Here is a 15281-nt window from a genome sequence, read left to right as displayed (position 1 = left end):
TTCTGCCCAGGTATAGAGCAGGGGGTTGGGAAGCAGAGGGCAAGGTCAGCAGCCTGGGGTGCCCAGGTGCTTCTATGATGAAGCAGGACAAATACACCACAATTTTTTCCAGGTCAGATCTACTGTGATGGGGTCTGTTCAGTGCTCATGGAGGAAGACATGGCATGGTTAGTACATGTGTGTGAATCTATATGTTTATCTGAGAGCCTTTTCCCTGTAGGCTTCCCCACACTCCCCCAGGGCCTGGAGAGATCCTGTCCCCATCATTACTGTATTCTCAGAATACCCAGTAATTGCTCCATGATTGTAAGTGTAAGAGCCAGAGCCTGGGACACTTATATTGATAATACAGAGGGGAGGGCATATGCTCTGTATGAAGCTGACCTGAGTTTAATCCCCAGCACCCCATATGGCCTCCTGAGCATTTCTAGGAGCGATTCCTAGGCACAGAGCCTCAGGAGTAAGCATTGAGCACTGCTGGGTGTGCCTCCCAAAATATAAAAATAAGAGGCCTGAGAGATAGCATGGAGGTAGGGCGTTTGCCTTGCATACAGAAGGGCAGTGGTTCGAATCTCGGCATCCCATATGGTCTCCTGAGCCTGCCAGGAGCCATTTCTGAGAGGAGAGTCAGGAGTAACCCGTGAGCCCTACCGGGTGTGACCCCCCCCCCAAAAAAAACCAACCAACAAACAACTATATAAAAATAAAATAAATAAATAAAAACTAATTCTCTCCAGGGACAGGAATGATAGTACTTTGGGGCGGGTACATGTCTCGCATGCAGCTGACCCAGATTTAATCCTCAGCATCCCATATGGTCCCTGAGCCTCTCTAAGAATCACTCTCGAGCACTGCCAGTAACCAGTAACCCCCAAACAATGTTGACAACAATAGCAAGAAAGAAGAGAAAGAGAGCCGGAATGTGTGTGCGCATACACACATAGACACACACAACTGTTTCCCAGTCTGTATCTTAAAACACACATAACATCAATTCGTGAATGTGCATCCCTAACTGCAACTCCTACTGCTTCGAAAGCATGCTTTCCTCCACAGATGAGAGCTAAGAGTGTGAGGGTCTGTCCAGCGAGCCTGAGCTCTCATGGTCCCATCTGGGGTGACTTTGTGACCTGGCTGGTTCCTTCACCTCTTTGAGTCCCTGTGTGAAAATCAAACAGACTGGACATCGAAGAGCCAGCCCAGCCCCTGATACATAGGAAGAACTCAAGCAGCTGACCTTGAACCAGATAACCTCCCCTCAGTCTTCAGAGTTGGGGCCTCTCAGGCAGAGGCAGCTGTACCCGACACTCCCTTCTTTCCTCCTTGAGCACAGTAGCCCCTCTGGGGACCCCAGAATGGGATGGGAGCTGGGCAAGTTCCTTGTGTCCAAGTTTACAGGCAGCAGGCAGCAGAAGGCAAGGACTTTACAAAGGGCCGATGTCAAGCTCTGGTGCCAACCCATGCCTGAATACATGTGTGCATGTATTCACACACACCTGTACCTGTACACAGTGAGGCTGATCTGCCCCCCTCCCCCACAACGCTGCTTATGTCCCCCAAGGACAAGGGAAGAGGGGAGTTAGTACTTCTGTTTGACCCATAGATGCCGCCAGTTCAAGTCTCAACTGCGGGGACTGAGAAGGCAGATGGTTTCACCCTGGGGAGGAGGGTTTGGGGTGACTGTGGGCTGTGACCTAACATCTATAGCTATAGCTCAGGATGCCCTTATTAACCTATTCCTCCTTCTGACCCCAGCTCTGGCCACATTCCTGATCTCAGCCCCCAGAGAGGCTCCCTGAGTCACCCCAGACTCCCCTTTTCTCCACAGTTGTCTTCACCCCCCCCAGGTCAGAAGGGAGGAGATATGCTTGGCCCCTAACAGTGTTCTGCAGTGACCAATGACAGTACTGTCCCCAAAGGGCAAAAGCACTGAGAATTCCAGCTTGTGGACCCCCTTCTCCTCTTATTCTCCCTCCTACCCATCCACACAGTGGCTAATCTCAGTTTCTCTAGATGCAACACTCACAGCGGCAGATCACCTGCCGTTGGAAAACATCCAGTGTCTCTCTGGGCCACAGGGCTGAGTCCATACTCCGCCCCCGGCACATGAGACCTTGTATGATATGGCCCTTGTCTAACTTTTCTGCTTGCTTCTGGTGTCTCTGTGTCTTCTATTTCTGTCTGTCCAAAGACCTTTGATTCATGACCGCACCAAGCATGCCTCTTTTTTTCCCCCTAAAGAACCCTTACTCACCCTTCAAGACCCAATCCAAATGGTCCCTCCTCTGGAAAAACCTTCCCCGGCACTGCGATGTGCAGCTGGCTTGCTCTTTGCTAGGGCAACGGCTTTTCTAACATAGTTCCTGAAGCAGTCCTCCTGGCAAGACCAGGAACACTTCTGCGTAAAGATCTTATTTGGGCTCTTCCCAAAGCCCCTGTGCCTAGCAGAGTCTGGCATGCACACGGCCCTCAATCTGCATCTGGCAGAGACAGAAGGAAGGAGCCCAGGCGTCGGGGAAGTCCTGCCACTTCCCTGCTCTGGCCTTGAGCCAGCAAGAACCTTCCTCCTGCAGAACTCTACACCCGCAGCACCAGCCAAGACCTGCTTCAGAGAATCACCAGAACAAGCTCTCCAGCTCTTTCTCCTCTGCTCAGCAGAGCCATGTTACAAGCTGAGGGTTCGAGAAGCCCCAGTACTTGCCAGAGATTGCCACCCAGCCTTCTCAGGATTCACAGCCCTCCGAACCCCTTCACTTACCCTGGGCGCTGGCCGTGGTGCGGCAATCTCTCAGGTTTGGCTCCTACTGTTTGGAGGAGACTGAGCCACCCAGGGGCGGTCCAACTCTCTGCCTGGCAAAGTAGGGTAGCACTCACAGAGCCTACAGCTGCCCACACCCAGAACTGCATTACTGGCCAGCCTAGAACTCAGATCCCTCAGCCCTGCCCCTCAGCTCTGGAGTGGGGCACACCTCACAGTGTGGGGTGGAGAGCACCCCTTGCCTCTTTCTAGATTCTTCTCCTCACTGACCTGTGACAAACCCATTCTGCTCACTGCCCAGGGTTCATGGTGGTTGGAGGGCTAGCATGACAGGGAGGCTGTCTGCCTTGCATGAAGCTGACCTGGGTTTGATCCCTAGCATCCCATATGGCTTTCTGAGCCTGCCAGCAGTGATCCCTGAGTATAGAACCAAGAGTAGTGCCTGAGAACAGCTGGGTGTGACTCAATCCCCCCAAAAGAGTGAGTTTATGGTTTCCCACCCTGACAGTGTTCTAGAATATTCATAGCTCTTCCGACACTTGGAGAAACTGGGAATTGGGCTCCACCATCATTTATTGAAAACAAAGGTGCATGCTTTAGCCTCCTGGATCTGTATGCTTCACTGACCCCAACTTGACCCCCAGTACCTCAATTGGTCCCTTAAGCCCTGTCACAAGTGATCCCTGAGATAGGCTGGAGCAATCAATACTAGAGCAATAAAAGAACTTGCCTTGCAGGCAGCCAGCCTAGGTTTGATCTCTGGCATCCCATATGGTTCCTTGAGCCCCACCGGAAGTGACCCCTGATCACAAGCTAGGAGTAACTCAAGCACTGCAGGTATGGTCCCAAACCCAAATATAACTAAGTAAAAATATCTCTAAATTGTTCATTTTAATGGGTGGGCCCCAGCTGTATTTAGGGGAACCCCACCAGCAAGTCTCAACCACTGGGATGACTATTTGATACAAAGGCCCACATTTATGCGTGGACATACATTTATTGGAGGGGGGTTGAGAGATCACGCCATTATTGAGAGGAGTGGAGAGGCCACATCAGAAAGATGTACTGAGGGTTCCTTATCATGTAGTATATGGGTGCCTTCGGGGATACCCAAGAGAAGGCATGAGGGCCTCGGAGGTGGAGAAGGGTCTCAGAGGAATGGAGCCTTGAAGCATATGTAGGAGCCTTCCAGACCGGGATGGAGAAAAGTGTAACCAAAGGCACAAAAATAAAGGGTTCTGAGTCAGTGTCTTCTATGGCTTCTTTCAGGATTCTCTCTCCACACCCACAACCCAGCACTCATAGCTTGTCTCCTCACTGCTTGTTTGGCTCTGTCACTCTGTTTCTTCTCTGTCCAAGTATCGCCGAGGCTTTCTATGGACCCCACTGCAGCTGGAAGGTGCCAGAATGTCCATGGCTCCCTCTGGATCTGACAGCAGTGAGAAAATGCCCCCAAAGACGCACCTCTCCCTCCCTGGTTTCACTCTCCCCCTAGCTTGTTCATGCCTCTTTCTGACCGTCTCAAAGCACAGACTTCATTTAGGCAACTTGCCCTTTCCACTCAGCACCAAGATGAGCCCGCATCTCTCACTTTCTTAAAAACTCATCTCAAATATTATATCTGACAGTGGTTGGGGGCAGTCTGCAGGGCTCTTTCAGCCCCCACTGGGGTACATGGACTCTATGCCCAGTTTTCACTTTTATCAACTTTGCAGCTCCCCTTTGGCTATGCTGCTCTATTGTCTCGGTGGAATCATGGAAAACTTCCATTTGGAAAGAAGATAAGGTTTGAAACTCTTAAAAGTTTCTCTCACCGGGTAGGACAAATGCATGAGAAGGGACAGCTATTTCTGATCACAGGCTGGAGTGACTACGGACTGTCATGCTGTCTATCTAAGAGCACAGTTCCTGTCCTGTGCATACTCAATCCCACATGCCAGCACATGGGGTCACAGGCTGGTTCCACCCAGACATGCAGAGAAGCTTCTGGAGGCTTGGGGGGAGCTGAGCAGAAAGGAAACAAATGCATTGAGGCAGAGCCCCATTCAGGGATCCACAAACTCTCTCTGGCTCTCAAACTCATTCCCAGGGCACCCAAGATGGGTTTTTACCCCCCATTTGTTTAATCTCAACTCTTGCTTTTCTGCCAAAACTATCCTTAGTCTGTGTCCCTGCTTCCCTGAGAACTGCCATCTGTTGAGCTAATCTCCACTGGTCTTTTCTATACCGGACTAGCTCAGCACAGGGCTTTCTCATAGAGTTACTATGCAAAGCAGGAAAGGCACAGAAGCCCTCAGTCTCCATCATGGCTGACTTCCAGGGCCAGTGGAACTGACCACAAGGAAAAGTGTCCCAATCACCCAGATACTTCCTTATCTGACTCAATTGAGGAACCAAGAGAAAGGAAAATGGTACAGGATGTTGGCACTGACCAGCTGATCAGGCCACCTATGTCAGGCTATGCCTGCAAAGGTTTGTCATGGTGGGACTTGGTCCCTAAGCATCCAGACAATCCTCTGTAGGTCTTCTATGTCTTTCCAGATGGGCAAGGACCCTCTCCCCACTGCACTTTCCCTCCTTCACTGTAGCTGACTTCAGAGAGATGCCAAGATAACAGCCAAGGAGGGCGTTAAAGGTGCTGGAGTGAGTGCCACAAGATCACCACTTTGCTGCTAGCCCAAACTATTAAAGCGACAAAGAAAGCTAGTGAAAAGAAACGACAGTTAATTTGAGGATTGTATACTCCATTATTGTCTAGAGTGTAAGAATCATATTTATTTATTTATTCATCTATTTATTTATTTATTTATTTATTTATTTACTTAGGACCACTCCTGGCAGGACTCCAGGGAACATATGCAGTGTTGGAAATCAAATTCAGTTGAGTTGTATATGGTTCTCAGGATCCAACTGGGTAAGTGTTTGTAAGACAAGTGTCCTGTCCACTGTACTCTCTCTATTCCAAGTATTTTATCTCTTAATGTATCTCTCTAGTCTGAAAGAAGGACACAGGACTTTCTAAATTTTATTTATTAAAAAAATCAAATTTTTGCCAGTCTATGTCTAAGCCAAATGCTAAGGTCTATGGGGCCCTTCAACTAAACTTGTGAAGCATATTCAAATTAAAGATCAAAACTCTGTACCCCAAAGAGCACCCCTAATCCAGGCAGCAGGGGACTCGGGACAGGGTGTAGTACATAGGCATGAGATTCCCAATCACATCTCCACCCCACCCTAGTTTATGCTCTGTCTTCCAGAGGCTGGAGGGCTCTGTGAGATTTCAGGGCCAGGAAGGGCAGGAATTGGGGGAAGAGCAGGGCTGGCTGAATGGACACCAGGATACTGAAGACTGAAGAGGCCCCTCCACAGGAAATGCCATATGGCTTGTGGCCATGTTAGGGCTCCCCTGGGGGGCCGCCCCACACTCACCTGCCTCTGTGTCCTTCTCAATCCACAACAGAGTCTGGCACCTGCAGGCAAAGGGAGGAGAAAGGCCAGTCAGAGGGAAGACCAGGGCTCAGAGCTGCTTGTGCAAACCTTCTATTTGTCTGCAATGAGTGAGTGGATTCCAGTAATGAGAACCTGGAGTTCCCCCACAAGAGTGGATAGAATTGCCTCCATTCTAGTAATACCCAGGCCAGCAATGAGCAGAGCCCCACAGGTCCTCACCAGACCTGTACTCCTGCCCCCACTAGACCTGAGACCCCTGCCATGGTATGAGCAGCCCAGCACCCCCTTTCAGGCAATCCAGCCCTCTTCTTTCTTCCCCCTATCCATTCTGGATGCAAAACTCCAAGTCCTTAAGGGTCAACCTGGGAGAAGCCCGAGAGAGACCATGCTGACTCCTCTCAAGGTCCAGAGGGATGAGCAGTTGAGCCAGCCCTCAAACCTGCCAGCCCCAGCCTTGCACTCATCTACTCTGCCCTCAGACCAGAGCTGCCCATCTGCCCACTCAGCTCCCCTGCATGGCCTCTAAGTGTCCTGCCTGCTTGGGCACCTGCCTATGGCCTTCTAGGAAAGAGCCATAATCCTTTGGGGCTACAGGAACTGGCCAGTGCAGACAAGGGGCCAAAGAGCCCCATTGAGAGTTCCAGGTCCAAATGTTTTCTAAGAAATGTACTGGCCCCATGGGAGGTAGTCTGGCACCCCTGTTCGGGGAACAGGGGGCAGGAAGTGAGTCCAGACACCAACTGAGAAACTGAGGTTGGGTGAGGGCGGGGCTTGCATAGTTGTCTCAGCCAGAACACAGGCCAGAGCCTGCTAACTTGGCCTTCCCTACTATCCACTCTCCAGGCCCAAGCAGGTAGAAAACCCTAGGGAGAGCCCTTCCTCTCCAAGATGGATGACAGGGATGAAAGATGGTTGAGCATCTCTCCTCACTGGCCAATTTTTAATCACAGAGGAAAGGAGAACTCAACCCATTGGCACAAACCAACCTTCCCTGGGTCCCATCCAGATTTCAAAAACAACTGGAAAGAGAAGTTATCAGGCCAACTTCCAAATTGCCCATAACTGTGCAAGGGATGCTACACAGGTCAAGCCAAAGGAAGAAAATAGTCAGGGATAAACTGTCTGAGAAAACATTCTACTGTGAATTCAGTAGAAGAGTTTTGCTGACTGGAGGCAGCAACCAAGGTGGGCCTCCTTGAAGAGGAGGGTGGGGAAGGCATTATTTGTTCTAAGTTCCCTTCTCAGATGGGGTGTCATAAGTTCTTTGGCTATCACTGTTGAATCAATAAGGCCACACGTTTGAGAGCTCACATCCAGGTGTGTCCCAGCCTCAGCCCACAGGATTCCATTTCTCATGGGTCACCAGCACTAGACTTCCAGGGCATACCCTCTAATACAGCTGCAGGGGACTAGCTCTGGGTTCGAGTGCTAGCTGGCTTCCTGCTCCTTCCTCTCCACTAGGCCAACTGTAGGCCTCAGTTTCTCTAGATGTGCATGAGGCAGAGGGAGTAGATTATAGTTTCTCAGAGTGAGGTCTGAGAGTACAGATCTTTTGAGGGGCTTCTGAAGACAGGGTACTATGTTTCATCACTGGTGAATTTCCCAAGGCAAAACTCTGTTAAGTTATACAGTATAGAAACCAGTATTAATAGACTCAGCATGCCCCAAACTAACTCAGTTCTAAAACATTAGTTTTTTGAGGCATGATTATTAATAGCCCACAAATTAACATTCCTCAGAAGTCACTCTGGGAATGCTGCGGTAGAGAAGAGACCTCTCAGATGCCTTCCTGCTCTTGCGCCTGGGGAGTTCATAAGAGTACAGGGTGCGGAATTTCACCCCAAGTGACTTTTTCAGAATGTCTCAGCTGCATTATGGCCAATATGTGTGGGTGTCCCTGAAGCTTCCATGCAGATAGGGTGTCTGAGCTCCAGCACAACAGTCCTTGCATGCGACCCATGCATGACCACCTGCACAGTCACAATTCTAGAGGGACTGACCATGTGTGGACATCACATCTGGTGTGAAAAGCTCAGTCCTGGAAAAAGGGTTGTGCTATTAATAAAGATGCTTGGAGCAGAGGGTAAGGTTACAGGGGTCTCAAACTCAATTTACCTGGGGGCGCAGGAGGCAAAGTTGGGGTGATCCTTGAGTGCAAAGTCAGTAGTAAGCCTTGAACATTGGGGGGGGGGTGACCCAAACAACTAAAACAAAACAAAACAAAACAAAAAAGGATTCCTCTAGGGCAGGGCCACAAAATGTTGTACGGAGGGCTGTTTGAGGCCCACGGGCCATGAGTTTGAGACCCCTGGTTTAAAATCTTTAAGAAGTAACACAACTTGGAATATACTAAGAGGAATCTTAGCTTATCTATAAGTTACCTACAGGATTCTCTGGCCACACTTGTTAAGTACCAGCTTGATGGAAAGAATGAACGTACGCATGCCAGAATGAATGCATCTAGGGATGAATGAAAGGAAGAATGCACTAATAAATGAATGCAGGAATGAATGAATAAATGTTGAAATCTATGAATGTAGAGATAAATGAAACAATGAATAAATAAAGGAGTGAATGGAATAATGAGTAAATGAATGTAGAAATAAATAAATGCAAGGGTGAAAAAATTCAAAAGTAAATGATTGCAGGGATGAACAATGTAAGAATGAAGGAATTCAGAAAGGAATGAATGCAGATATGAATGCAAGCAAATTGGTTTCGTGTGTGTGTGTGTGTGTGTGTGTGTTTTGCTAGAAACCAAACCCAAGACCTCACATATACCAGACAAGTACCCTGTTGCTCAACTCCATGTCAGTCCTAAACCAGGAGCACAGAATCTAAATATGGAGAATGAGGACATTTCCATTGGTGAGTGACAAACCTAATGAAGATTAAAGCAAAGAAGAAGAATGTACACTCTTTAAGGCAGTGCTTCTCAAATAGTGGGGCACGCCCCCCAAGGGCGTGCGAAGCTCCATAAAGGAGGTTGTGTTTGACCTCAGCAAACACTGTCCTAACAAGCTAAGCCCCGTGTTTATGTCTCTGGAGCTGAGAGTTGCTGTGTCCTGCTTCAAACCCCGCTTCGAAAAGCTCTGCATTGCAAAACGTGCTCATTGGAGCCATTCATCCAGACATCACCTCTGATTAAAAAAATCAGCTCAAATTATTTTATATATTTTTGTTTTTCAGGTTAAAGTTTTTTTTATAAAGATACTTTTTACAGTCGCTCGGGGGAGCAAAAAATGTTTTCTTCCTAGGGGGGCATGACAGAAAATAATTGAGAAGCACTGTTTTAAGTCAAAGTGTAGTAGTGTTGGAAAAGTCCCCCATTCTGGATTTTTCTGGCTTGGATGCTCAGACAGAGACTGGGGGGTGGACAATGCAGAGGTCTCCTCTTCCCCAGTGACCCCAGGCTGGAGCCATGGCCAGACACGAGGGCTGTTCTGTGTCCTCCCATGAGCTGGCAGCAGCTTTTACATTTCAAAATGCCATCTGAAATCTGAAGCCGAAATGGGCCACTTTTTCCAGGTAACTAATATCCTTGATGTGAGCGTTGTTGCAGTGACTGTGCTGCCCCCAAGAACCCAGAGGTGAGAGCATTGGAGCCGTCTGAGCACAGACTGTCCTAGCCCTGCTCTGCTGGTTTCCAATGCTCCCATCTCTTTAGAGACTTCACAAGCTGGAGACATTTATCAGACCTCAGAGGCCTTTCTCCTCAAACTGGTGAGATAGTACAGTGAGAAGAACACCTGCCTTGCACACAGATGATCTGGGTTGGATCCCCATCATCCTAGATAGTCCCTCGAGCACCATCACAAATGATTCCTGAGCACAAAGCCAGGAGTGACCCCTGAGTATTGCTTATTGTGGTCCCTGAACCAAAAAAAAAAGTGGGGGGGGGGGAGGAAGAGAGCCATTTCTTCCTGTTATTTCTGGAAATGTTCAAGAGAATTTCAGGAAGGCTATGAACCTGGGTTGAGGATGCATGTCAGGGAATGTGAGGCCAGAAGGAAGGTGAGGAGGGCCAGTGACTGAGTGACAGCTGGGCAGAATGTCCACTGAGCTAGCAGGTGCAGGGGCTTCGGATTCCCATATTGGTTTCCCTCAATTCACTGGTGTGAGTTACAGAATCTAGCACTCGAGGTCCTGACCCGTAGCAGCTGGGAGGTGAGGGCTGAGTGCCTCGGAGAGGTCAGACCCAGCTCCCCCAGAGGGCCCCAAGAGATGCCAGGACAGCACTGCAGTATGCCCACATCTAGACTTAAGGCCCTACTGGTCTGGCTCAGTGCCAATCAGGGATACTTAGGCGCAGTACTGAACAGAACTCTGGGTGAAATGGTGTTGACTGTCCTCTTCTCTGACCTTCCCAGATTTATGAGACTCCCCAAGACTGAAATCACTGTCTCCACAACCTTTAACCCATACTCTGTCTCCTTTTTAAAGCTTCTCACAGCTGTCTGATAGCTATGAGAATCATCCCCTATGGTAGCAATGAGGCCTTATCCTATTTCAGGGGCCTCTGAAGCTACACACAAGGCTACTGGGCCTTTCCTAGTGATATATGGTCAGTAATGTATAGGTCTAACAGTGCAGAGGCCATCAGGATTACATCTGGAAGTGCTCAGGAAACCTGGCCCAGAATACAAAATCCATTCACAGTAGGAGCCATAATGGAGAGCCAGGTCAGAATCTTGCCTATTTTCTGCTTGTGAAGCCAAGCAGAAACCATGATCCTAAAGGATGGGGAGAGGGGACATAGATAACTGCTGCTTCCAGAGATTGGGGACACTGTAGACACCAAAACTGGGCCTCTTTCATCTTTTTACCCTACAGGATCAATAAAAGAATTAGAAAAATTGGTAAAAAGGGATGGAGAAATGGATGGATGGAGGGAAGAAGGAAGGATAGATGAATAGAGGAAAGGAGGGATGGATGGATAAATGGATAAAAGGAAGGATGGCTAGATAAATGGGTGGGTACATGGATGTATGTAGAGAGGGATGAATTAATGGTTGTATGCATGGAGGGATGAAGGGAAGGACATAGGGATAGATGAATGGAGGGATAGATGAACTGTATGGAGATATGGATGGATGGGTGGAGATCCATAGAGAGATGATAGAGGCATGAAGGGATATAGAGATGAATGGAGAGATGGATGGAGGGATGAAGGGAGGGATGTAGGCATGGAAGGATGGATGGAGGGGTGGATGGACGGAGGAATGTATAGATGGATGAATGGAGGGATGTACAGATAACTGGTTGGTTGGCTAGATAGATAAATCAGTGGATAAAAGGATTGGTGGATGGATAGGTGGATAAATAAATGGGTGAATGGATATATGAATACATAAGTAGGTTCATGATGGGTGCATGGTTGTATGGTGAATGGATGAATGGGTAGGAATGGTGGATAGGTGGATGGATGGGTGAGTGAGTGGTAAATGGACTGATGATAGATGAGTGGGTTTTTGAATGAATGGATTGGTAGGTGAATGGATGGATTGGTGGGAGGGAAGGTAGATGGCTGGGGAAGTGGGTGAATAGATGGGTGGATGGATGGTGGCTAGGTGGCTGGATGAATAAAAAAGGTGGGTAGATGGATAAATAGGTTGATGAATAGTAAGTAGATGGGTAGATAAATAGATAGGTGAATGGGTAAATGGATGGATAGGTGATGAATGGGTGGATAGATGGATTACAAGGCCCTCTATTGTCAGCTATGGTCATGTCCAAGGCCCCATTTGGGGCCTAAGATAATCCCAGTTTCTGATTTGATCTCCTGGAGTTGAACATCTAGAGACAAAAGCCCACAATGAGCAAATGGCCACTCAAATCTGAGAATGTTTCTGATAAGGAGAAAGTGGTAAGAAGCTACACCACAGGGCCCAGGTGGAAGTCACAGAAAGGACTTTGAGTTGGGGCCTAAAAATGTGTAGGTTCTGGGCAGAGAAGATGTTGGAGGCAGAGGGTATGGCACAAGCAAAGGCAGGGTGCTTGGCAGTTCCAGAGAGAAAGTATGTGAGAGATAGCATGCTGTCATGTGATACTGAGGTATGGACAGACAGTGAGGGACAGAATGCTGTCAGGTGACACTAAAATATGGACAGCCTCCTGGGCTACAACAGGACTTTAAGATATTCTCTTGGGGACAATGAAAGCCACAGAGGTCATGAAGTGAGAGGTCATGAAATGAGAGGTGAAGAAAGGATTTGGTCTCTGTGCCATGGAGAAAATATTTGGGAAAGCACAAGAGTTGCTGAGAGTAGAGGCAGCTGTTCCAATGTATAAGAAGGAGATAATTGTGGCCCGCACTGGGTTGTGGCCACAATAGAAGACAGGTCTGAGAAATGACCCTCATTTATCTACCCATTCGCTAACTCAAGGTTAGTGCCTGAGTTCACAAGAACCTCTCTGGCCTCTATAATAGGCTCTCAGAGGCTTCAAGTCCAACCTCAGCTCAGATACAGAGCAGGCCCTCTCTGAGACCTGGGCACCCTGTAAAGTTCGGCCTTTGGGGCCAGAGCAGTGGAGCAACAGTAGGGTGTTTGCCTTGCACATGGCTGACCTAGGAGGGACCACGGTTCGATCCCCTGGCGTACCATATGGCCCCCCAAGCCAGGAGCAATTTCTGAGCACATAGTCAGGAGTAACCCCTGAGCATCACCAGGTGTGACCCAAAATCAAAGAAAAAAAAAGAAGAAAGTCCTGCCTTCTTTAAGGAGATGCCACTTGTACTGCCCAGTACAAGATCTAACAGTTTATAAGTAATGCCATTTGCACTTTCCAGTCCCAAACACAACATCTTACATACGCTTCGGTCTTTATCTTATCTGATCCCTCATAGTTGCTGGGCAGATAGCAGAATACCAGTTTCCAATCCTTTGAAAGGATCAATACTCACTCATTTTTTTTTAAGAATCTAGACAATAACAACCAATATGATGTAGTTCGTTTTTGTAACCAATGGTAGTTGCCATGACCTGAAATTTCTACAAACATGGGATTAGTGATGTTCAACCAAGACTCACAGCAAATAGAGGGGCTAGTGACCCTCCATCCACATGTTATCAATTAGTCAATGCAATACTTAAAAGGATGTTTCTCTATAAAATTATTTTATTTTAATATCTTTCTTTAAACACCTTGATTACAAATATGATTGTGATTGGGTTTCAGTCATGTAAAGAGCACCCCCTTCACCAGTGCAATGCTCCCATCACCAATGTCCCAAATCTTTATGAAATTCTTATTGAGAAATTATTCATAGAGCCAGAATGATAGTACAGAAAGGAGGGCACTTGTCTTGCATGTGGCAATCAGGTTTAATCCCTGGCTTCACATATCACTGCTAGGAGTGATACCTGGACATAGATTCAGGAGTACCCCCTGAGAATTACTAGGTGTAGCCCCCAAACAAAACAAAATTAAAAAGAAACTTCTGAGAAGTTGCTGCTATTTGTGTTTAATTGCATTGATTGCATTAATGTTGAGACAAATATTAACTACATTTGCTGAACTCATGGCAGTAGTACTATCATTTATTCTGAACTAATTAATTGATTTGCTTTGCAAGGTGCATCACAGCTTCTGGATTCGGAAGGTGTGTGCCCTTCAGCACCACATGTATGGAATGTTCCAAAGAGTGAAGTCATGATACCGCAATAAACATGAAGAACCATCAACAACAACAACAAAAAAGCAAATTAACCAACCAAACTACAAGATACCCAGAATATGAGCCCCAAGAACACTGAGTGTGATGTGTGTTGTGTGAGCACAAAATAAAGCCTGCTCCCATCCTGTTCTGCTACAGCTGGAATCCCCAACTTTTCACTGTTCTGCGGAGCATGACAGGTGGTTGGGACACCCGATGAAACATCAGATGATGGGACATCCTGTGCATATAGAGTTGGGTTACTGACATATTTGAGCAAACAGACGATTTTAAAATATGGTGCCCAGGAGGGATGATGGCTAACCATATGGAACATGGTTTCATGATCTGATATGCATCTCTGGGGTCTCCATGTATTCCATGGAAATTGGGTGCAGAACCTCCTTTACTGAAAGGGAGCACCTTACACCTGGGGAATGAGGGGGCAGGAACTATCTTTTTCAGAGGAGGTTTTGGAAAGGGTAACTGCAAGCAGGACATGCGAGAGTGAATCCTCGAAGGCTGATGTCACCACACCCCTGAGCTCCATTTGTGATTATTCATCGTCAACACAGTTACCACACCATTTCTTCAAACCCCCTCACTTCCCCTTCCTGCCAAGTCAACAGTTCAGCTCAATCACGAACTATATTAATTGAAAAAAAAAAACCTATATTAATTCATTGAAAGTGGTATTTGCTGGTAACACCAAGGCAGGAATTCTCTTATGGCCAGCATGGAAGGATGCTGAGAGCTGAGTGGATGGGGCAAGGAGGCTGAGTTTTAGGCATCTGCTTCAGAATACACACCCCCACTAGCAAAGCACCAGGCAGGGTCTGAGAATAAGCCCTTTCACCCCATCTGTGGGACTGGTTGAACTTCCAAGGGTGAGTAACTCAAAGCAGTCAGTCCACATCTTTGGATCCATATCAGTGCCACCACCCTTCAACTATGCCCTCTGCCTTCCTCTGGAGGTCAATCAAATTCAAATTAATAAATGTGGTGTCAGGAACATAAGGGTGGAAAGGTTTAGGGCACAGACTGATTTCAGTTTCACCACTTGTCAACCCCGTGCCCTGGTGCCTGGCTCTCTTTGACTCTGTTTTCCCATCTGTAAATCCATAAAATGACATGTCTCCTAGGGGCAGCAAGAATTAAAGAAGCCAATAATTGTTAAGTGCTCAGCAATGACTCAATAATTGTTGTATTAAAAACTTATGGGCCTGCGTACATAAGAGTTCATAAGTACTGAATACATAAATACATAGAGCAGGTAGGGCATTTGCCTTGGATGTGGCCAACCCAGGTTCAATACCCTGCATCTCATATGGTTCCCCAAAACCTTCTAGGAGTGATTTCTGAGTGTAGAGGCAGGGGTAACCCTTGAGTACCACCAGGTGTTACCCCCAAACCAAA

General features: G+C 47.6%; 2 protein-coding genes across 6 annotated transcripts in view; both read right to left on the bottom strand.

Moving 5' to 3' along the window:
• ATP2B2 (ATPase plasma membrane Ca2+ transporting 2) overlaps positions 1-15281 on the bottom strand; it is a 259107-nt gene that overhangs the window by 198572 nt on the left and 45254 nt on the right. For all 5 annotated transcript variants that reach the window (XM_049766248.1, XM_049766250.1, XM_049766249.1 and 2 more), the window contains exon 2: positions 6188-6228. The gene's annotated coding sequence lies outside the window, so the exon portion shown is untranslated. The remainder of the gene's footprint in view (positions 1-6187; positions 6229-15281) is intronic.
• The window catches only part of SEC13 (SEC13 homolog, nuclear pore and COPII coat complex component), a 241855-nt gene that overhangs the window by 212146 nt on the left and 14428 nt on the right, over positions 1-15281 (bottom strand). The gene's annotated exons all lie outside the window — the stretch shown is intronic.

This window comes from Suncus etruscus, chromosome 20 (assembly GCF_024139225.1).
Source record: "Suncus etruscus isolate mSunEtr1 chromosome 20, mSunEtr1.pri.cur, whole genome shotgun sequence".
In the NCBI taxonomy this organism is placed as follows: domain Eukaryota; kingdom Metazoa; phylum Chordata; class Mammalia; order Eulipotyphla; family Soricidae; genus Suncus; species Suncus etruscus.
The sequence above is the reverse complement of the archived record's forward strand: the minus strand, read 5'-3'. Positions and strand labels throughout refer to the sequence as shown.